This window comes from Pogona vitticeps, chromosome 1, assembly GCF_051106095.1.
Source record: "Pogona vitticeps strain Pit_001003342236 chromosome 1, PviZW2.1, whole genome shotgun sequence".
Taxonomy (NCBI): Eukaryota; Metazoa; Chordata; class Lepidosauria; order Squamata; family Agamidae; genus Pogona; species Pogona vitticeps.
The window spans coordinates 139,195,956-139,219,023 of NC_135783.1; positions in this window are offsets into that span (position 1 = coordinate 139,195,956).

The following is a 23,068-nucleotide window of genomic DNA, read 5'->3' on the forward strand; positions in this document are numbered from 1 at the left end:
AAGGCCATTGAGTTCAACACCTGCTCAGGCACAGGAATCAAAATTAAATATGGTTGCCTAATTTTCTCTTGAATGGCTATAGCGCTGGAGTGCACACCATCTCCTGAAGTAATTGGTTCCATTGTTGGACTGTTTAATAATTAGGATGTTTTTCTTTAGGTACAAGCCAAAATCTAGTTTCTTGTAAGGTAAAGGTAAAGGTTCCCCTTGACATTTGTAGTCCAGTCGTGTCCGACTCTAGGGGGTGGTGCTCATCCAGCTTTTCAAGCCATAGAGCCAGCGCCTTTCCGAAGACAGTTTCCGTTGTCACGTGTCCAGCGTGACTAGGGAATGCCATTTTACCTTCCCACCGAGGTGGTACCTATTTATCTACTTGCATTTTTACATGCTTTCGAACTGCTAGGTTGGCAGGAGCTGGGACAAAGCGACGGGAGCTCACTCCGTTGCGTGGATTCGATCATACGACTGCTGGTCTTCTGATCCTGCAGCACAGGCTTCTGCGGTTTAGCCCTCAGCGCCACCACGTCCCCTTGTAGTTTGAGCCTATTATTATATGTCCTGCACTCTGGGATGATCGACAGATCCTGCCCGGCTTCTGTATGACAATCTTACAATTTAAACAATAAGTGCTATCCTATCAACCCTCAGTCTTCTTTTCTCAAGGTGAAACATTCTTATGAAAATCCACCAGAACAAACCGTTTACACTTTTCATTAGTACTGCAGTTTGCATATGCAGTCATATTCCATTTTTATACCCAAGCATTCATGAATTTCAGAAAGCCCATCTTCAAACAGAGAGACGGAGACACTCATGTTCCTTACGGATAAGTCTCAGTCATCTGTCACTGGCGCCCATGTTAAGAAGAGATACTGGAAAGATTATCAGCTTCTAATTAGGGATTTGTAATTACCTAATTGGAAACTAAATCTTTTTTTTTTTTTGAGCCAGCCATTCCAATAAAATACAAACTCCCACGTTGGTCAGGATGGCTGTCATAATCTGAAGACTGACCTAGTTTCTTCTGGTCATTTCTAATGAAGCCCTCTTAGTCTACCATGCCGTGACGGTGGGGAGTGGACCAGTTTTGTGGTGGTCATTAAGATAGAGCAAGAATGCTCTCCTGACACAGCCGTCCCCAACCTGATACTCTTAAGATCATTGGCGCTACAGTTGTCGTCACCCACCTCCAGTATGGCCAGTGGTTAGGGGTAGGGGCATTATGGTCTAGAACAGCTGGGAGTGCCAAACTGAGGACATGGGGGTACTTGTTAAAGGGGTGGGTGGGTAACCTTTGAGAAGAGTACTAGGTATTAACAGGGTCTCTGCGAATTGAATTCCACTTGTGATGGACGAATTATACTTTCCAAATCTGCAGTGGAGAGAGGCCTCTGTTGTTTGTGTTTAGAACTTCAACACATAAATCTAAGGGAAGTGTCCATATCTAGCTAAGGCTTATACTAGTAAAGATTAATTGCTGCTCAAGAAAGAAAAATAAGTAAATCAACAAAACTCTTGGTGTCTGGGTATGGTCTATCCAGAAAAGAAAAGAAAGGGAGAAATAAAAAGAATGTTCAAGGTCACTGTGCATTAACATTACTACTGTAGAATATTTTCCAATGCATTGAATAAAGAGCTACACTATCTCAATAAAAGGAAGGAAGGGAGCTGAGCTACACCTGGAAATGCCTCAATTCTTTGCTCGTGTGTAAGGATTCTTAAGCTCAGGAGCACAGTGGCTACTCCCATCTGGGTTAGAAGCTTCACATGCACCTATACATCCCGAAAGAGCAAGCATCTTCATTCTACAAAGCTACACAGCAATATAGGAATACTGGAAGCTGCCTTACACAGAGGCAGATCCATCTAGCTAAATCCTGCCATTACTGACTGGCAGTAGCTTTCCAGGGTTTTAAGGAGGATTCTTTCCCACCCCTATTTGGAGATCTCTGCTACTACCTGGTAGTCTCCTACTCATATACTAATTGGGCTTGGCCCTCCAGAGCTTCCAAACTCAGAACAGATCTGAGATGGTCAGAGTATTTTTAGGGTAACAAGGTTCCCTGCCTTTCCTCTTTCTTTTCCTTTCTCTCAGAGAGGCCCTATTGAATCTCATTCACCTGATACATTCCTTGGAAATTCAGAGCCCACCACTTCTGGAGCCACAGTGGAACTTTCAACCATTAAATCATGCAGGCCTCCATTCCTTCAGTGGAAAAGTTAAGTATGTGCAGAACACCCAGGATGTTGCCATATTGAACTTTGGTTGGACTGTGTTCTTTCTCTGATCTTGCACCACCAGAAATTCAACATTCGATCCTTGTTGGCTGGTTGTGTGGTCCTTCCTCCCCATTGCGTCTTTTTTAAAAAAAGTGATTTCAAAATAAAATTCCTTGTTAGTGCTCTCCCCACCACAACATCTGTGACAGGGAGGATGTTTTTTTTTTTTTTTTTGGTGTGAATTAATGGTGCTGATGGAATTATTGCCCTGAAGTTATTCCATACTCAGTCTAGAACAGGGGTCTCAAACATGCGGCCCAGGGGCCATTTGCAGCCCGCTGGATGATAGTTTGTGGCCCCTGCCTTGCCTGCCCCCCAAAGGGCCCATGCCTCCTCTGCTGTCAAGAGCCAAAAATAGCCTCGCCTCGCTCACCGGCTCTCTCCCAAGACAGCGCCTCTTGCACCCTCCATCTGGAACTGCAGTCTGCCAGCCAGCCCTTTTCCCCAAGTGCCCGAGCCGCCACCGAGTGATGCCTGAGAGCGGAGCTCGCTCCCAGCCCGTCCTCAAAGAGCACCTCCAAGCTGCCAACAGCAGCCGCCGCCACTGTCTCTTCCAGGGAAGTGGCTCTCTTTCTCTCTCGGCACCCCCAGCACCAGCCCGGCCAGTGGCTGCCTCAGCACCCGGCGGTGCTTCCTTCTCCTCCTCTTCGTTCTGCTTCAGCCGCCTCGGCTCTGGAGGATGCCTGGGCTCACCTTGCAAAGTTTGCTCCTCTGTTGTGGTGGGGGTAGCTGCTGCTGCTGAGTGTGACTTTTTTTGAGGAGGGCTTTCAGAGGAAGGTTGCCAGACCTTCATGTGTGTGTGCGCGCGTGCATGCACACACGCACACACCTGTAGGGACCCCCGCCCCATTTTGTTTAATTTCACGGATACCAGTGGGGGCTTTTATGCTTTGGCAAGGCTAATTCTGTGAGTTTTTTAAAAATTTTTTGCTGTGCCCTCCTCCCCCAAGCTAGGCAGTCACCAGCGCTCCCTCCCTTCTCCATTTCTTCATCTTGCTAGTGGTGGTAGTGAAGAAGGAGTCAGAGGGGGTCGTGGCCGGCGACGAGGGCTCGCGCGCCCCTCCTCCTCCTCCTCGGAGCCCCAGCCGGGCTAAGGAAACTCCTGGGCGGCTCCACTTGGCAGAAAATATGATGCGGCCCAGCCTCACCCAGACTCTGCCTCCAGTGGCCCCCCAGGTAAATTGCGTTTGAGACCCCTGGTCTAGAATCTAGAAGACCTCTCATGCGACAGTGAAATAAAATGTGAAGGTTTCAGAGGTCTTGGTTTTGATGCCATGAAAGAAACTACTTCTAGCCAATGACAACTTGCTAATTCTTGGCCCCTTTGGTTTGAGCTCCCCTTCATGGATTGCTGCCTTGTCGTGGCGAAGGGGCTTGAGTAACTCAGAGAAGCTATGGGCTATGCCGTGCAGGGCCACCCAAGACGGACAGGACATAGTGGAGAGTTCCGACTAAACGCAATCCATCTTGAGTAGGAAATGGCAATGCCACTCCAGTATCTTTGCCAAGAACGCCCCATGATCAGAAACAAAAGGCTAAAAGATATGACGCTGGAAGATGGGCCCCTCAGGTCGGAAGGCGTCCAACATGCTACTGAGGAAGAGCAGAGGACAAGTACAAGTAGCTCCAGAGCTAATGAAGTGGTTGGGCCAAAGCCGAAAGGACGCTCAGCTGAGGACGTGCCTGGAAGTGAAAGGAAAGTCCAATGCTGGAAAGAAAAATACTGCATAGGAACCTGGAATGTAAGATCTATGAAACCTGGGAAGCTGGATGTGGTCAAACAGGAGATGGCAAGAATAAACCTTGACATCCTGGGCATCAGTGAACTAAAATAGACAGGAATGGGCGAATTCAGCTCAGATGATTATCATATCTACTATTGTGGGCAAGAATCCCATAGAAGGAATGGAGTGGCCCTCATAGTCAACAAAAGAGTGGGAAAAGCTGTAATGGGATACAATCTCAAAAATGATAGAATGATGTCAATACGAATCCAAGGCAAAACTTTCAACATCACAATAATCCAAGTTTATGCACCAACCAGCATTGCTGAGGAGACTGATATTGAACAATTTTATGAAGATTTACAACACCTTCTAGAACTGACACCAAAGAAAGATGTTCTTTTCATTCTAGGGGACTGGAATGCTAAAGTAGGGAGCCAAGAGATAAAAGGAACAACAGGGAAGTTTGGCCTTGGAGTTCGAAACGAAGCAGGACAAAGGCTAATAGAGTTTTCTCAAGAGAATAAGCTGGCGACTCTATACATGGAAATCACCAGATGGGCAATATCAAAATCAGATTGATTATATTCTCTGCAGCCAAAGATGGAGAAGCTCTATACAGTCAGCAAAAACAGGACCTGGAGCTGACTGCGGCTCTGATCATCAGCTTCTCATAGCAAAATTCAAGCTTAGACTGAAGAGAGTAGGAAAAACCACTGGGCCACTCAGGTATAATCTAAACCAAATCCCTTATGAATACACAGTGGAAGTAAAGAACAGATTTAAGGAACTAGATTTGGTGGACAGAGTGCCTGAAGAACTTTGGACAGAGACTCGTAACATTGTCCAGGAGGCAGCAACAAAAACCATCCCAAAGAAAAGGAAATGCAAGAAAGCAAAGTGGCTGTCCAATGAGGCCTTAGAAATAGCAGAGAGAAGGGAAACAAAATGCAAGGGAGATAGGGAAAGTTACAGAAAATTGAATGCAGACTTCCAAAGAATAGCAAGGAGAGACAAGAGGGCCTTCTTAAATGAACAATGCAAAGAAACAGAGGAAAATAACAGAAAAGGAAAAACCAGCAATCTGTTCAGGAAATTTGGAGATATTAGAGGAACATTTTGCGCAAAGATGGACATGATAAAGGACAAAAATGGGAGGGACCTAACAGAAGCAGAAGACATCAAGAAGAGGTGGCAAGAATATACAGAGGAATTATATCAGAAAGATTTGGATATCCCGGACAACTCAGACAATGTAGTTGCTGACCTTGAGCCAGACATCCTGGAGAGTGATGTCAAGTGGGCCCTAGAAAGCCTGGCTAAAAACAAGGCCAGTGGAGGTGATGGCATTCCAGTTGAACTATTTAAAATCTTGAAAGATAATGCTGTTAAGGTTCTACATTCAATATGCCAGCAAGTTTGGAAAACCCAACAGTGGCCAGAGGATTGGAAAAGATTAGTCTACATCCCAATCCCAAAGAAAGGCAGTGCCAAAGAATGCTCCAACTACCGTACAATTGCACTCATTTCACATACTAGCAAGGTTATGCTCAAAATCCTCCAAGGTAGGCTTCAGCAGTATGTGGACCGAGAACTCTCAGAAGTACAAGCTGGATTTCGAAGGGGCAGAGGAACTAGAGACCAAATTGCTAACATGCGCTGGATTATGGAGAAAGCCAGAGAGTTCCAGAAAAATATCTACTTCTGCCTCATTGACTATGCAAAAGCCTTTGATTGTGCCGACCACAGCAAACTATGGCAAGTTCTTAAAGAAATGGGAGTGCCTGACCACCTTATCTATCTCCTGAGAAACCTGTATGTGGGACAGGAAGCAACAGTTAGGATATGGAACAACTGATCGGTTCAAAATTGGGAAAGGAGTACGACAAGGCTGTATATTGTCTCCCTGCTTATTTAACTTATATGCAGAATACATCATGTGGAAGGCTGGACTGGAAGAAACCCAATTCAGAATTAAGATTGCCGGAAGAAATATCAACAACCTCCGATATGCAGATGATACTACTCTGATGGCAGAAAGTGAGAAGGAATTAAAGAACCTTGTAATGAGAGTGCAAAAAACGGAGGAGAGTGCAAAAAACGGTCTGAAACTCAACATCAAAAAAACTAAGATCATGGCCACTGGTCCCATCACCTCCTGGCAAATAGAAGGGGAAGATATGGAGGCAGTGACAGATTTTATTTTCCTGGGCTCCATGATCACTGCAGATGGAGACAGCAATCACGAAATTAAAAGACGCCTGCTTCTTGGGAGGAAAGCGATGACAAATCTTGACAGCATTTTAAAAAGCAGAGACATCACCTTGCCAACAAAAGTCCGAATAGTTAAAGCTATGGTTTTTCCTGTTGTGATGTATAGAAGTGAGAGCTGGACCATAAAGAAAGCAGACCACCGAAGAATTGATGCCTTTGAATTGTGGTGCTGGAGGAGACTCTTGAGAGTCCCCTGGACTGCAAGGAGAACAAACCTATCAATTCTAAAGGAAATCAACCCTGAGTGCTCACTGGAAGGACAGATCCTGAAGCTGAGGCTCCAATACTTTGGCCATCTCATGAGAAGAGAAGACTCCCTGGAAAAGACCCTGATGTTAGGAAAGTGTGAAGGCAGGAGAAGGGGACGACCAAGGATGAGATGGCTGGACAGTGTCTGCGAAGCAACCAACATGAATTTGACACAACTCCGGGAGGCAGTAGAAGATAGGAGGGCCTGGCGTGCTCTGGTCCAAGGGGTCATAAAGAGTCGGACACGACTAAATGATGACGACTGAACTTGGTTTGAGCTGGTTGGACTTTGATTTGTTTTTATGCCCTATTTTAATGGTGCTTTGGCTTTAGCCATCAGTAAGACAACCATTTGCACAGGGTAAGTGTTATCTACACTTGGTTGTGTACCTGTGATGTCCTGTTGTTGCACACATTGCACCAAGTGGTTGCTAAGCTTTATATCTCAATAGGCTGTCCCTCTCATACCTCATCTGACATCTTGTATTAAGAATACCGCAACACAGTCACATCTTTTAAAACCAGCAATTCCATTGGAGATTGTCCTGCCTCTCGCACTGTCTCTTGAAATAAATTGGTTCATATTATATTATCTTCTTAAAAACTTGTATGTTCCTGGTGGGGAGTATTTATCTTGCTCTCTTGGTAGCGATCTATAATTAAATTAGGTACGTAACAGATGGAAAGAACTTAAGTCTGTTAGTGGCAGAAGGCAGACATCCTCACTAATGAGAAATCACAAGAGCATTCAGAAGCGGAGAAGTGATCTGCAGACATTATCCATGCAAGAGTTCACTTATGCTAAGGACCTTAATGTTAAAGGAATCAGGGAGTTATTCCAATATGTTTAAATATATCTGACAGTTTCACGCAGCTTATAATGAGGGACTGCATCACCCAGTGAATATTTCACTGCAGAATGACCAGCTTTCTCAACATTTTAGATATTGTTTCATTTCAGGTACCAGTTTTTTATTTGCATATCCCCAAATCTGTGACAGTGCTTGCCTTTCTGTGACTTTTACACTTCAACCCTACTCAGACATACCTGAAAAATAAGTCTCACTGAACTAAATTGTATTTACTTTTTGAGCAGACATATAAAGGGTTGCAGTGTTAGGTCTGTTTTACTGTTTCATGATGCCATAGTGATATCCATGTCACCTCTTGGTCTTCCCACTGTAATCTTAAAGTGTGAAAAACTGGCCCAAACACTGAAAAATATGTTTTAAAAACTGGCTCTCAAAAGTCTTGGTAGGCTGTAGTTCTCTTGTGTTCACCTGTTTTGTGTTCTGGAACATTTACCTACCCTTCACATTTTCTGCGTGTGCTAAAGGGAACACGGTATAGGCAATGGGAAGCTTCAGAGTGGAACAGAGGTGAGCCTTGCCCTGAAGTCTGGTGGTTCAGTGCTTCCCTCTTTGGACTGCAAACCACCATGACCTGCATTTTGGATTTTCACCTTGAGGAACTATGAAAATGTGAAGTTGACCTTGAGACATAGCATCTTTTCATCTTTCACAGTAGGCTGGAACTGCTCAGAATTGTGATTCACTAGGAAGAAGCAGGTACATTGGTCCCACCGCCTGCTTGCTCCCATATAGCCCCTTAAGCCAGCAGAAGAGTCTAAACCAATGGCTCTAAACCTTAGGTCCCCAGATGTTCCTGGACTAAAACTTCCAGAAGCCTTCACCCCTGGCTGTGTTGGACAAGATTTCTGGGAGTCATAATCCAAGGAACCTTTGGGGACCCAAGGTTGAGAAGCACGGGTCTAAACAAACTAGGGAACCTCCATGGTGTCCAAAGTGGGTTTGTTGCCCTCACAGTTTACAAGACAGAGTTTGTTCTAAGCAGTTCTGTTTTCCAGTGGTACCCGAATGAACCCAAACCATAGCTACTGTTGCTCAGGGAACGTTGACATCCACATTTTATTAGCTCTGAGCAGAGTTTGGGACATCATTCTAAGCTGTGGCTTTCAAAAATTAATAATGTGTCAATATTATGCATTATTTTGTGGCAGACACATTGCTAATGTTTACTAGTTTTACATGCATTCTTATTTTAATTCGTTAATGCAAGTTTCCCAAAATGATACCCCCTGAAAAAAATTTTTTTAGGTGTAATAAGGAAATATTATTTATTACACCATCCCCCCAAATCACATTAGGATTACATAAAAACATTGAAAAGGCTGCAATTCCCTTGTTATTCCCAAACATGCCTTATTTATTACATCATCGTTTTTAGTAAGGTGATACTTTCAAGCTTTGCTGAGGAAGTGGACAAACTTGAAAAGACTCTGAGAGGATCTCTCTCTCTCTCTCTCTCTCACTCACTAAAACAGTTTTTAAAAGCTAAAAACAGTAAGTATACAAATATTTTTAAAAAGAATTAAAGTACTATATTAGAATGATAACTAAGATCAATGTTAAAACACATGTAAAACTACAGAGTGCAACAGTCCATTTAAAACCCCTCCCAGACCCCCAGTCATTGCAGAAAAGCCTGCCTGAAGAGAAAGGACAGGTTGATGACCATACACACCATATGAAGAATAAAAAGGACTGGACTTCACCCGTTCCCTTCTCATAGACTTTATGTTGTTTAATCCAAGCCTATTTGTGATTTGTTGTTGTTTAGTCGTTAAGTCGTGTCTGACTCTTTGTGACCTCCATGGACCAGAGAATGCCAGGCCCTCCTGTCTTCCACTGCCTCCCGGAGTTGGGTCAGATTCATGTTGGTCGCTCTTAGATGACACTGTCCATCCATCTCAGAATAACACTGATTCCAAGTCAGGGTGACACTTTCCAGGGTCTTTTGGTACAGGGTTCTCAGGGTTGCCGTGCTCTTCTTCTGGGGGGTGCCCTGGACTGTGCAGCTTGCCCAGGGCCACACAGGCTGGTTCTCCTCCCTGGAGACAAAGTGGGGGATTGAACTGCCAACATCTGGCTGATAACTAACTCACTGAGCTATCCAAGGTAGTCAGCATTAGATATCCTGGATAGGGTAAGGTAGCTAATGTCAATTGCAGGATCTGGTTGCAACATCTTGGCATTTTCTCACCTGGGGTCTAACTCTACCTTGTCCTCTCCTTCCATCACAACACTGCAGGCAGATGGCTCTCCCTCTGGCACAAATGATGAATCAGATATTGAGAATCGGTCGGACTGTAATTCAGTATTGCACAAAAACTGTCATAGGATCATAGAATAATGGAGCTGGAAGGAGCTTCTAAGGCTGACTAGTCCAACCCCAAAAGAAGATATCTGCATTCTATGTCTGTGTCTTTTTTTTCCTGATCTAAAAGAAATGGAGATCTTTTGCAGAGACAAAAGTTGTGGCCTGGTGGTTTTGTTCTAGAATACATGTTCGATCCATAAGAGATCGAACTAAATACTGGTGGGAACAATCCTTTTCAAAACTGCTGCTATTTAACTGTTATTTTTCTTTGCTATACATCACAGTGAGATATAAGCATAAAAGTAGTAGCATGCTCCTCAGAGAGACTTCTACAGCTTTATTTGTGTGACTTTGCAGGCATTCTCTTTCATTTTTCACCATGTTCTCTTTCTTACCATGGAAAAATTTGGAACAAAAACACAACATCTTTGATGGGTAATGCTATGAGGCCTCTGTCTTAAAGCACCTTGTATGTTAGGACCAGATTAGATACAGAGGCGCCTCACAAGATGAACACTTTGTGGGACGAAAAACCTGCAAGACGAATGGTTTTTGCGATCACTGTGGTGCCTCCCAAGATGGCTTCTTCTATGGCCGTGCTTCGCAAGACCGATGCCTCACAAGACAAATGAATTATTTTTGTCTTGCGAGGTTCCCATAGGAATGCATTGCGATGCATACCTATGGGAAACCGCTTTTCGCAAGACGGAAATTTCACAAGACAGTGCTACTCGCGGAATGAATTACATTCGTCTTGTGAGGCACCACTGTACTTCTGTTTCACATGGTCCCATAGACCCGACCTGATGGAGAAAGTAAGATATTTACCAGTTGCACCCTGTTGATAGGCTATGCACTTCCCAGTGACAAGCACACTACTGTATTTTTGAGATGTCTTCGTCTCTCCAAGTGACTCTTGGAAAGGGCTCCAAATCCCTGTGATCTTGTTGATGCATAGATTGTTTTTCACTCATGAGCAACTATGACAGAGGCTGCTGTCTGTGGAGGAGTCTAACGGCTATGAGCCAGCATTCAGAATATGGTTTCATTAGGCACAGAAGGAATAAACACATTAATCTGAAAGTCCCATTGAGATCAAGGAAGTATTGGGCCTATGTTCTTTTCCAAGAATCTTGTTCCCTTTAAAACAAAGTTGTCTCAGAAAGGAGCCAGCTGAAACCTACACAGGAGAGCTCCTGGGGGGTTGCCTCTTGGCCCGGGGAGCAACGGTAATGTCGCTGAGGTTTCGAGGATGAAAACAGGCCATAGAAAATTTTGCTCAACATTCCTCAAAGGGGGAAGAGAGAGGAAAAAAACATATTGATATTCTGTATGGACTTGAGCCCTCCATTCTCAGTGTTTCATGGTAGAAAGAAGTTGTCTCGCCATCCCACTTGGTAAAGCGTCACCTTGGGAAAGGAGCAGAATAATGTCCAATTCATTTTATCAAATGGATTAATCAGCTGTGTGGAGGTGGAATATGTCTTTTCCCCCTCATAGGCGTTCTCTCTTGGCAAACTGTGCTCTCTCTACTTGCCAATGTAAATGTAGCTGCAGTGGACTTAGAAAATTAGTCATAACTACCAGGATAAGGATAAACAAAGGCCTCTCTACCTATAGCTGAGGCAACATGGAACAACAGTTGGCTTTATACTTGAAAAGAGCAGACAAAAGGATCATTGCTTACTAATAACATTAAGAAAAATATATAAGTATTTGATTATCAACTTCAATGGGATGTTGTTTAAAATAGGAGCTGAGTGGTGACAGAAGCCTACATGAATCATCTGGTGTAATTATGTTTTTCTAGTCTCTCAGCAGAAACACTGACAGTGCAATGAAAACAGGCTCACAGGCTGTGTAAGTACATCAGAATGCTAGGGCTTAACATCTTAGTCTTTCATGATCTACCCTTCTTAGTTTAGAAATTGATTATACACTGGTCATCTGTCCTGAATCATGCCACTTGCAGAACGAGGTTACATTTAGGATCCACAGGCAAACAAAACTTTATTAGGATCGACGAAAAGTCCACAAAAGATGGACCTAATAAAATATTGCCAACTAGCCCTCGTGATACATAATACTGAATGAAAATTCAAAATCGAATATGAATTGGGTCTTTTGCACGTCAAGTGGTAGAAATCATAGTGGCTTCACAAACATTTTTCTCCTCTTTCTTCTGCATGTGCTAGTTACATATCTGTGACAAGCTCTTTCTGACATACCAAAACAAAACAATACCATTCTTCACATTCAGATTAATACACCCAAGTAAGTAGTTCTGACCAGTAGAAAAACTGAAGGGCCATCTGGTCATTTGCACATATATTTCATCTATAATATTAGAGCTAACATGTGTCCTGAGGTGCACAACAATATCCTGCTTCCTATGGTAACGTTCCTATGGGACGTGGTAGCTGCAGGTTAAATGGCAGAAGCCTCTGTGCTGCAAGGTTGGAAGACCTCCAGTCATAATATCGAATCCACGCTGTGGAGTGAGCTCCCGTCACTTATCCCAACTCCCGCCAACCTAGCAGCTCAAAAGCATGTAAAAATGCAAGTAGATAAATAGGTACCACCATGGTGGGAAGGTAACAGCGTTCCGTGTCTAGTCGCGCTGGCCGTTTGGCCACAGAAACTGTCTATGGAAAATGCTGGCTCTACGGCTTGGAAATGGGGATGAGCACTGCCCCCTAGAGTCAGACCCAAGGTAGTTTTCCCCCTCACAGACACACACCACTTCCATGTGTGCAAACTGCTGGCAGCTGAATTTGATTTCAGCCTCAGTGATGGGACAGTGACACATGGAAACAGTGGCTAGTTGAAGAGATGCAGGACAACTCATGTGGCATAAAGAATTCTGTCTTTCAAAACAAAGGAATGTCCAGAAAGTTCAGAAGGAATATCCAAAGAGCCGTTCATGCTACATTTGACCTCAGATATTTTGGACTGGAAAAACATTACTGGTAGAATTGGTCACTACTGTTGCAAATTTTTAAATTTCTGGTAAAATTCATTTTTGCTACTCAGTAGAAATACAGAGATCCGCAGAGGAGAGGAGCAATAAGTTCCACAGAGTCCACCCCTTTCTCTGTTCTCTGAGCCATCAGGTTGGAACTGAATTATAGCAATGCTAATATGGTTTTCCAGGTAAGAGATATATTTAAGGAGTGGTTTTACCAGTTCCACTCCTCCAGTAAGTTTCCATGGCAAAGGTGGGATTCAAACACTGTTCTCCAGAGTCCTGGTCCCTCACTCTATGCACTACACCACACTGGGAATCATTTCTCATTAACTAGCACTTAAAGCCTCAATAACTCACTTTGAGACATTCGCAGGAGAAAGAGAGAAAAAAGGACTTTCTATTTATAGCTGCCTAAAATTACCAATTTGTGCATGCTGCTTTCTTTACTGCATACATGCTAGCCACCAACTGAACAGATCAACAATAACAAACAACTGCCACCGTTCAGCGGAGACAGAGGCTCTCTTTCAATTTCAAAAGCTGGAATGAACAGTTGGTTAGTGCTGGATAGATAAGACAATCACTCCAGCTCAGAAAAGTCTTTCCCAGTCAACCAAACTACAGACAGCCTGCAAGGTTGGAAATAAAACTCCAGCAACTACTGTAGACTGTAGGGCGTTGCGCATGAAACAGGAAAGAGCAGCAATAAATGTTGAAAGATCATTTGGTTTGCTTAGCAGTACTCATTTAAAAGCTCTAAAATATCTCATCGTGATACCAGAAGAAGAAGAAGAAGATTTAAGACCATGTGTTTGTGAAAGACAGAGAGGGAGGGAGAGACTCAAAATACAAGAGGTTTTTAGTGAGAAATGTGGCAGTGACATCAAATGTGTTGCCAACAAAACTGTGAATACTTTGAATTGTGCAAATGTTTTTTAAAATCAAACCCCAGTTCCAATTTGCTGGCAACTCAAGTTTTGCTCCCAGTCAGGATTCCAAGTACTCTCGTGGTACTTTACAACCTGCTAAATGTACACACTGTACTTCTTTGAAATACGAATAATAGAGATTAGTTGGACTGAACATTTTAATCTAATGCAAATTTTTCTATTATGAACACCTCAGAACTCATTATGATTCCCTTTCTTGGGAGCTTCACAGTAATTTGCTTTGCTATTCATATTTAAGTGCCCCAATTTCTTCCTTTTTCCAAAAAAAAGTGTGATTGTCCATTTGTCACATCCTTCACTCCTGGCACACTGAGTTCTCTTTCTATTTTAAATTCTTCTCAGCCTTTCCCCCTAGCTTTCCAAATGTTGTCTCCTGACTACTTATCTGCACATATGGTTTCAATTAATAGGTTTTAATTTATCATACAATACAGTGGTTCCTTAGAAGTTACCTTCTTTGTGGTACTCAACTGTCTTCAAAAAGTTTTTTTAAAATCTATTGACACATCATCAAAGGGTTTCAAGGGACTTTCTTAAGACAGGAAAAGGGTGTATTTACTTTTCATCTGGTTACAAATTATAACAACTGAACAGGTGTCGTTCTGTAAGTCCTTTAAAAACCTATGAGAACGTTGAGATTTTCTTTGATCTGATAGCCAAATGCAAGTATAATTTTAGAGATATTCATTTTTTTAAAAATAGAATTGGTGTAACGGGCCATTGACTGATGGGGTGATGTACTAAGTATACAAATCCATTTATTGCACATAAGTGAATGCAGATCAGAATGAGAACTTTTTCAGGGATTCCAATCACTCTTGGAAGTGACTGCCTGGAAATATAACTTCTCTGTTGGTTATTTGCGAACATATTTAGCTAGGTCACCCGTTCGGATGATTTAGCACCGTTTCATTGATGTCGAAGTAAGTGGAGCTGGTTGAAACCACTCATGTAACAGAAAGCTTCTAAAACCCGATTAACAAAATATGACTTGGCTCTCCTTTTTTTTCCTCCCCCCCCCCCCCGGACAGAGGTCTTTGTAAATGCTAATCCCAGATGTAGCCTCGGCTGCTGACAGATGTCCCCAATAATTATATTGTTGCATCTTGACTATGTTGAGGATGATTCCGGCATATGGCAGTGCTGTTTCCATATGAGGGCACAGAGCCAACACTGTCCTTTCCTGCTTACAAAGGTAGTATACGCTTTGGAGCCAATGGCGATTGGACAGGGACGGGTTCTCCCTGATGAATGCCCACAGACAATGCTCTCAAATCAGAGTCACAATGTGTAAATGGATAGATTAAGTGCCTGATTTTAATTAATCAATTAATTAATTAACTGAAGGCTCAGAATGAACAGCTGAACAGATAGGATTTAAAACAGATGAGATTGAATCCATTCCTTCTCTCCCCATCAAGTCTACAATATGCTGGACTCTCATCTTCTCATTTCTTTCCCATGGCTTAACTGAGCCTGTTTCGACTCCTCCTCTTTTCACGAGGATAGTGTGTGACATTTAGTCTTGCCTTCCTAAGCTTTGCCTGATGGATGAATTCCTGCTCAGATAACTTCTTGCAAACAGCTTTAATCTTAAACGTAATAGTACGTACCTCCAACTCATTGAAAACAAATGTCATAATCATAAATCTTCACAAATGCAATCTTCTCATTTGTCAGCCCTTAAATTCCCAACAGGTTCCTGTGACATAAAGGGCCAATTTACATGTTGTGTAGCTGCTCCACAAAGGCCGCTTGAAAGTGTTGTTTGCTGCGTTACTGTGCGATAAATCACTGGCATGCAATACAGATTACCCACCACCTTGTTTCATCTGTCTAGACAGCAGGAAGCGAAAGCAATATTCAGAGCTGACCCATGCGTTTCCTAGAACAGCAATAGAATGGTACACCAGCAACCTCACTAAAGGATTAGAGAGGCAGTAGAGAAGTGCCATAACTCCGTTAAGGCAATTTCCTGGCATTTGTAGGTAGGGCTGGGGAAATCTCATGTCTCAGTGTAGCTCCCATCAGCCCCAACTAGCACGGCCCATGGCACAGCACTGCGGGAACTGAAGTCCAAAACACTCAGAGGACCAAAGGTTCTCCAAACCAGGTGGTGCCACACAGGTCAATGATCTGACTAAGTATAAGGCAGCGTCCTATATTCCTCTTACACAAGGTCCTGTCATTAATGGCCCTGCTCTAGTCCTACAGATTTAAGGTCATGGCTTCCTTTATTGAGTTAACCCATTTCACATTTGATCTTTCTGTTTTCCTTGTACAGTGGGAAATGGCTTTTGACAACTTGCTTATTTATCACACTGGAGGCACAGTGGCTTGGCTAACATTGTGCTGAAATGGACTCTTTTTAAAAAAATAACATTTTTTCACTATATCTACATTCAATTCGCGCTTGTTAAACAGCGTGTTACATGATTTTGCTTATAATTATCTATTTTTTGCGTTTTGGTGATTTAATCTCTTCTCCGATCTTCTAGCCATTTGTAGAACAAATTCAATTTATTAAAGTATTCTGAGTCTTCTTTTTCAGTCTCAGTGTGAGTCTATCCATTTCTGCACAATCAAAAATCGTCTTAATTATCTCTTCTTCTGTTGATACAGTGGTGCCTCACTAGACAGTTACCCCACATGACAGTTTTTTCGCTAGACAGTGACTTTTTACAATCACTATAGTGATTCACAAAACTGAGATTCCTATGGGGGAATTTCTCTGGACAACGTTTGGTCCCTGCTTCGTGGCGCAGTGGTTAAAACGCTGTACTGCAGCTAAAACTGTGCTCACGACCTGGGGTTCAAATCCCAGGTAGCCGGCTCAAGGTTGACTCAGCCTTTTATCCTTCCGAGGTCGGTAAAATGAGTACCCAGCTTGCTGGGGGGGCAATGTGTAACCTGTATAATGAAATTGTAAAAAAACCCGCCCGGAGAGTGCTTGTAGTACTATGGGGCGGTATATAAGTCCAAAAATAAATAAATAAATAAATAAACCAATTTTCGCTAGACAATTATTTTGACAGCTCCCTCCGCACTCGCAAAATGGGTGTTTTCGGAATCTAAGCTTCGCAAGACAGCTATTTAAATAGCTGATCGGTGGTGCGCAATGTGGCTTTCCTATGGCCAATCTTCACTAGACAACGATGATTCTTCCCCATTGGAATGCATTAAACAGGTTTCAATGCATTCCAATGGGGAAATGCATTTCGCTAGACAATGATTTCGCTAAACAGCGATTTCAGTGGAACGGATTATCATCATCTAGCGAGGCACCACTGTATTTCTTCATTTCTGAAATGGACTCTTGAACCTATATTATTGCGCTCCTATTCTGTGAGCCTTTTGTTTCTGATCATGGGGCGTTCTTGGCAAAGATACTGGAGTGGCTTGCCATTTCCTACTCCAGGTAGGCTCCAGTACTTTGGCCATCTCATGAGAAGAAAAGAGTCCTTGGAAAAAACCTTGATGTTAGGAATGTGTGACGGCAAGAGGAGAAGGGGACGACGGAGGATGAGATGGCTGGACAGTGTCTGCGAAGCAACCAACATGAACCTGACACAACTCCGGGAGGCAGTGGAAGATAGGAGGGCCTGGCGTGCTCTGGTCCATGGGGTCACGAAGAGTCGGACACGACTAAACGACTAAACACACACACATTCTGTGAGCCAAAGCTGGAAAAAAATCCACAATATGATAGCAACATGCAGTGCATTGGCCCAAGTCCTCTTGTATAGCTATGCAAATGGAATAACTTTTGGAGGAAAATTGCCCTGTATTAAGGAATCATCATTGACAGTATCAGTTGCATGCTGAGTCACACAACTCAGTAAACAACTGATATCTATGGCAAATTCTTAACCTGGGCAATTAACCTCCAAAGGTTAAACCATCTGTTTTGAGCCAAGATTATGAAGTAAGAGGATTTGGGCCATTGTGTATCACTAAATTTGAGGGGTGGAGGACATGGAGCAGCAGCACCTATTTGCCTCTCATAACAAGCACTCAATATACCACATGAAAAATTATGTCTTTGAAGTAATTATGTTCCAGAGTTTTGAATTTTTTTAAAAAAATCGTCTAGCTGTACAGCAGTGGTGCAGGGATTAATGGAGCAGAATAGCTTTAAATTTGCCAGATTAATCCAGCTTCAAGGCCGCCTGCTTTTCTCCTTAACTGGCACTTACAGTCTCAATTAATCATGTTGAAACGTTCTAAATAGAAAAAATAAAAAATGCTTCATTATTTACACTGAACAGATAACAGCAAACTGAGAAACAACATGGCTGGCTAACATGTCTGAAGATTCTCAGTCATCCAGATGAGGTTATCTGGAAGTTGAGTCATAGCAACTTTCTTATTAGGCTGAAATGTTTCGATACTCATCCTAGTAGCTTCTTCAGTCTGAGGAGAGTTGGTAGGAGACCCTGATATATCCTCCACATTGGTTTTGCTTCCCCCTGGTCTGAATAGGCTTGTTAGATGGACAAAAGATGGGGGGGAGTGAAAATCCCACCTCTGCAGTCCTTCTCCATCCATTGTCATGGGTCGTTAGCAGTCATTCATTTCGTTTAATCGTTTAGTTGTGTCCGACTCTTCGTGACCCCATGGACCAGAGCATGCCAGGCCCTCCTGTCTTCCACTGCCTCCCGGAGTTGGATCAGATTCATGTTGGTTGCTTCGGTGACACTGTCCAACCATCTCATCCTCTGTCGTCCCCTTCTCCTCTTGCCTTCACACTTTCCCAACATCAGGGTCTTTTTCAGTGAGTTTTCTCTTCTCATGAGATGACCGAAGTATTGGAGCCTCAGCTTCAGGATCTGTCCTTCCAGTGAGCACTCAGGGTTGATTTCCTTTAGAATGGATAGGTTTGTTCTCCTTGCAGTCCAGGGGACTCTCAAGAGCCTCCTCCAGCAGTCATTAACAGTGGTCTTTTTGGTGTGTGGGATCCTGATCTTTCTGGGTACAGATGAAAGGGCAGCATGATAAATAGGAAACTGATTGTATTTAAGACCTCTACCCCTGGAGTGAGGGATTCTCTATATGACTGGAATATGTATGGCCTTCCTGACTCCTCTCTCAAACCACTTATCTTCTTGCTCGAAAATGGGTACATCTTGGTCATCAAAACAGGTGTCCTTTGTCCTTCAAATGAAGGAACACTGCTGACTGTGGTCCTGAGCTGTTGCCTCACCTGTGCTGTTTAGTGGCTGTTTGGTTTCTCTAATGTAGGATCCAATGCAGAGCTCTGGAGACTGACAGAGGTGGGAGGAGGGAAAGGCTCTTAGCAGAGAGCCATGACTCTCTTTGAAATCATAGACAGGAAAGGAACAATTGGTTAGTGCTACATAGATTGACAGTCATCCCAGCCCAGAAACGGTCCCTCCCAGCCACACCTACCAGAGGTAGCATGTGAAGTTGAAAAAGCTCCAGCATATTATCCTCCTGTTGACCTTAGTAACTGAGACTAGCCGCATGGGTTTTGTCAAGGATACAGCCCTGATGAGCCCATAGGCGAGATAAAGCGAATGCACTGCTTGTCCTAAAAACAAACAAAAACATCCCGATCAAAAGCTGGTGAGGGAATCTAGACCAAGCTCTTTGTATCCCATTGAATTCCATTAACCGTATGTTCCTAATCGTGGCGTTTCATGTTGTATCTTTTCACATTTTGATCTTCCCTGATTTTCCTTTCAGATGCTTAGGAAGTGGGGAATTAGTGCAGGGAAATCGCTCCAGAGGGAGACCACACCTGCGATATCTGTAAGCGGGATCTGAAGGCCTTAGGAATGGACCTCAACAGATGGGAAACGTTTTTCCAGAGCTTGGAAGAATCCTCCCCCCCCCACTTTTTTTGACAACTCCCAGAATCCCCCAGCCTATACATAAGCATGAAGCAGATATAAAACATTTCTGTGAGTGGTGGTGGTGGTGGGAAGCGCACTGGCTCTGGTGAAAGTAGAGTTGAGTTGGCAAAGCGAAAGATGATATAAGGAGGCAAGCAGAGGTTGGGAGTTTGATTCCACCACTGGGCCTCCTTGACAGGGGCTGGACCTGATGATCCATAGGATCCCTTCCAGCTCAGAACTTTTTCCTTGCCAGAGGTTGCCAGCAGAACATAATAGTTTAAAGAGCTCCAAAGTATTCCAGCTTTCCTGATGCTCTCTGCACAGTGTCTAAACATCAGCGAAGCATATGACGGCCACCAAGCTACAAAGGTGCATGCCACGGACCAACGTGAGAGAAGCCTGTTTCAAAGAGCTCAGTCTAGAATGACAAATAATCTTATATGAATCCCACAATATCATTGGTGGCTGCTCCAATTAGGCCCTTCCTAGCCAAATCATTTAAGCTGCATTGTCTTGTTTCTGCACTGGTGTGTGTGCGGGGGGGGGGGGAGAGAAGGGGGAGATGCTAACTGATCTTCCATGAAGCATTCTGCTGCTGCTCTGATTCTCAAAGGGTGTCCCTGGGTTAAGAAAATTATTTTGATGAAGGAGGAGCCCATGTTGGTAGCGGTCATTTGCCCCTTATGCCCGTGGCGAAGGGGTGGAATCAGAGCTGCCCTGCCATTAAGAAAAGTAAGAGGTTACCTTCGGAAGGTACTTTTGGGAATGTTGAAAAGGTAGCAGATGGTTAGTTTTTCAGGTTACTATTCTTATTATACTTTTACCACTAGCATAAGAGAAGGGCATTTGTGGGAGTTTTCCATTTCTGGTAACATAGTACAGTAATTTGGTCTGTTTTGAGTACTATTTACTTGGTGCAAATGTGTGTGTGTGTGTGTGTGTGTGTGTGTGTGTGTGTGTGTGTGTGTGTGTGCGCGCGCGCGGGCGCGGGCGCGCGTGTTCATTCGTTCGTTCGTTCATTCTATCGCCAGCCTTGCCTTGACCGGCTCACTTGGAGAGATATCCTTGGTTCTGTTTCCATCCAGTTCTCATGAGCCAAATCTGTTTGTAACTGAAACCTGTCCTGGAGAGCCATTCCATGGTGTTTATCTTAATCACACGATTCGCAGTACCTGTCCTGGGTAACTCAACTGCCTAAAGCAGTGGTTCCCAACCTTAGATCCCCAAACGTTCTTGGATTGCAATTCCCAGAAGCCCTTGCCTGCAGACCTAACAGCGAAGGCTTCTGGGAGTTGCAGTCCAAGAAGGTCTGGCAACCCAAGGCTGGGATCCAACTGCCTCAAGGCACCCTATGGGGCTCACCGCTTTCCCCTCTTTTCCCAACCCTGCCTGCCAGATTGTGACCCATCTAAACACATCACCACTCCTGATCTGCCCTCGATGCCCTGTCAGAGACGGAATGGAAGAGACAAAATTTATCCAGACCAGTTTTGTTCAGTATGCCAGTCAAGAAATGCCAGGCCCAGCATTCTTGCCTGGCCCTCCAAAGGGATCAAAACGTCAGCCAGACCTACAGGATGGGCAATCAGTCAGTCTCACAGCAGCGTAGAAAGAGGCTGGCATTGAGGCAGGCCCATCTTTTATTGCCTCTCTTTCTGGCCTCAAACGTGTTGGGTATATGGCACCCTCATATGATACCTTTGAGAGGCTTTGGCCGGAAGGGAGCTGCAGTGAATGTTACCAACTCAGTAACAGCCAATTGTTCCCTCTTTATCTCAGATTCTTCTTCCCACCTTTTTTCCCTATTCAGTCAGGATTCAGATAATGTTCTGTCATTGTGTGAGCTATGGAGTCAGAATTGAACAGTTAGAGTGAAGTATTCTGTCAGCAGTGTAACCAGTCAGTTAGTTAATAATGAAGTTAATTAAGCTGTTAAGCGCAGTATTATAGCAAGTTAACATTTCCACAAAATATTATTATTATTTTTATATAAGAAGAACTGTAAGTGAACAGAAACGTTTTATTTTTCCTAATTTACCAGAGTCCCTGAGTGAATGTAGTGAAGCAAATAAGTGCCAGTTGAGGTAAACTAACAAATAAAGGTGGGGGGAAGGTCTAGTTCAATCTACTCTGTAGGTTCCTGCCAGGACCTTTTTTACCCACTGCATAATTAGAAGCCACATTTAATTTCCTCACACCAACTCTGCCCTACTCAAAAAAAATTCTGGCAGAGCAGCAACACTCAGCATCACCCCCAAGTCCCAACTTCCCCTCACTGTAAAAGGGGAATGCTCACTCTCTTTTCCAGCTGCCTTGCAGTGGGATCACAAAGTTGGCATTAATAACAGGAACAATAACAAAAGATTCAGAAACAGTACAGTGATAGAACAGATAATAGCTATATAATGATAAATAAGAATAACTGTATAAAAATCTAGAATTTGTTTTGAAAACAATCTTGTTACTGACCGTATCCCTGAGACGGGCAAAAGTCTTGTTCTTATTTTGACAGTCTTAGAGGCTTAAGCCTAGTGTGGGCTATCGTGTTTCTTCAGCAATCAATTATTACTTGATATCTTTTTTCATCCTTTATTTAGTTACCACTACTAAAATGTCTACAAACGCAGGCAGTAAGTGATCACTTCAGGCACCAGCCACTCAGGGTCAACTGTGGCAGCCTTATGATTGCTTATATTAATTTCCATGACTCTTGTCTTCTGTTTGAGGGCAAAACTATATGCTAGGCCCCACCACCTATCTGCCAGCTGAGGTGTGATGGAAGATGTTACCCTATAAACAATGTTGTTGTTTAGTCGTTTGGTTGTGTCCAACTCTTTGTGACCCCATGGACCAGAGCACGCCTTTGGAACTGCAACAGAAGGTGTCTATCTCTGGACTAGATCAGATGGAAAGCTCTTTAATCTCTCTAGATTGAGTGCAAAGACCAAAGTCCAACTGAAATGCATGCGGGACTTCCTCTTCACCAGTGATGCAGTTTTTGTTGCCCACTTTGCTGAAGGCATCCAACAACTCATGAATCGTTTTAGCAAGGCCTGCCAAGACTTTGGATTAACAATCACCATGAAGAAAACACAAGTTATGGGCCAGGGCATGAACTCAAGTCCCTCTATTACCATCTTCACAAAAGAATTGGAGGTTGTTCATGACTTTGTGTACCTTGGCTCAACAATCTCTGACACTCTCCCTAGATGTTGAGCTGGATAACTGCATTGGCATAGCAGCTACCATGTTCTCTAGACTCACAAATGGAGTATGGCTTAATAAGAAGCTGACGGCATATACAGTACCAAAATCCAGGTCTATAGTGCCTGTGTCCTGAGCGCACTCCTGTACTGCAGTGAGTCCTGGACCCTTTGTGCACATCAGGAGAGGAAGCTGAACACGTTCCATATGCGTTATCTCTGACACGTTTGGTGTCACCTGGCTGGACAAAGTTCCAAACAGAGTAGTCCTAGAACGAGCTGGAATTTTTAGCATGTATACATTACTGAAGCAGTGACGTCTACATTGCCTTGGGCATGTCGTGAGAATGGCTGATGGTCGGATTCCAAGAGATCTCTTGTA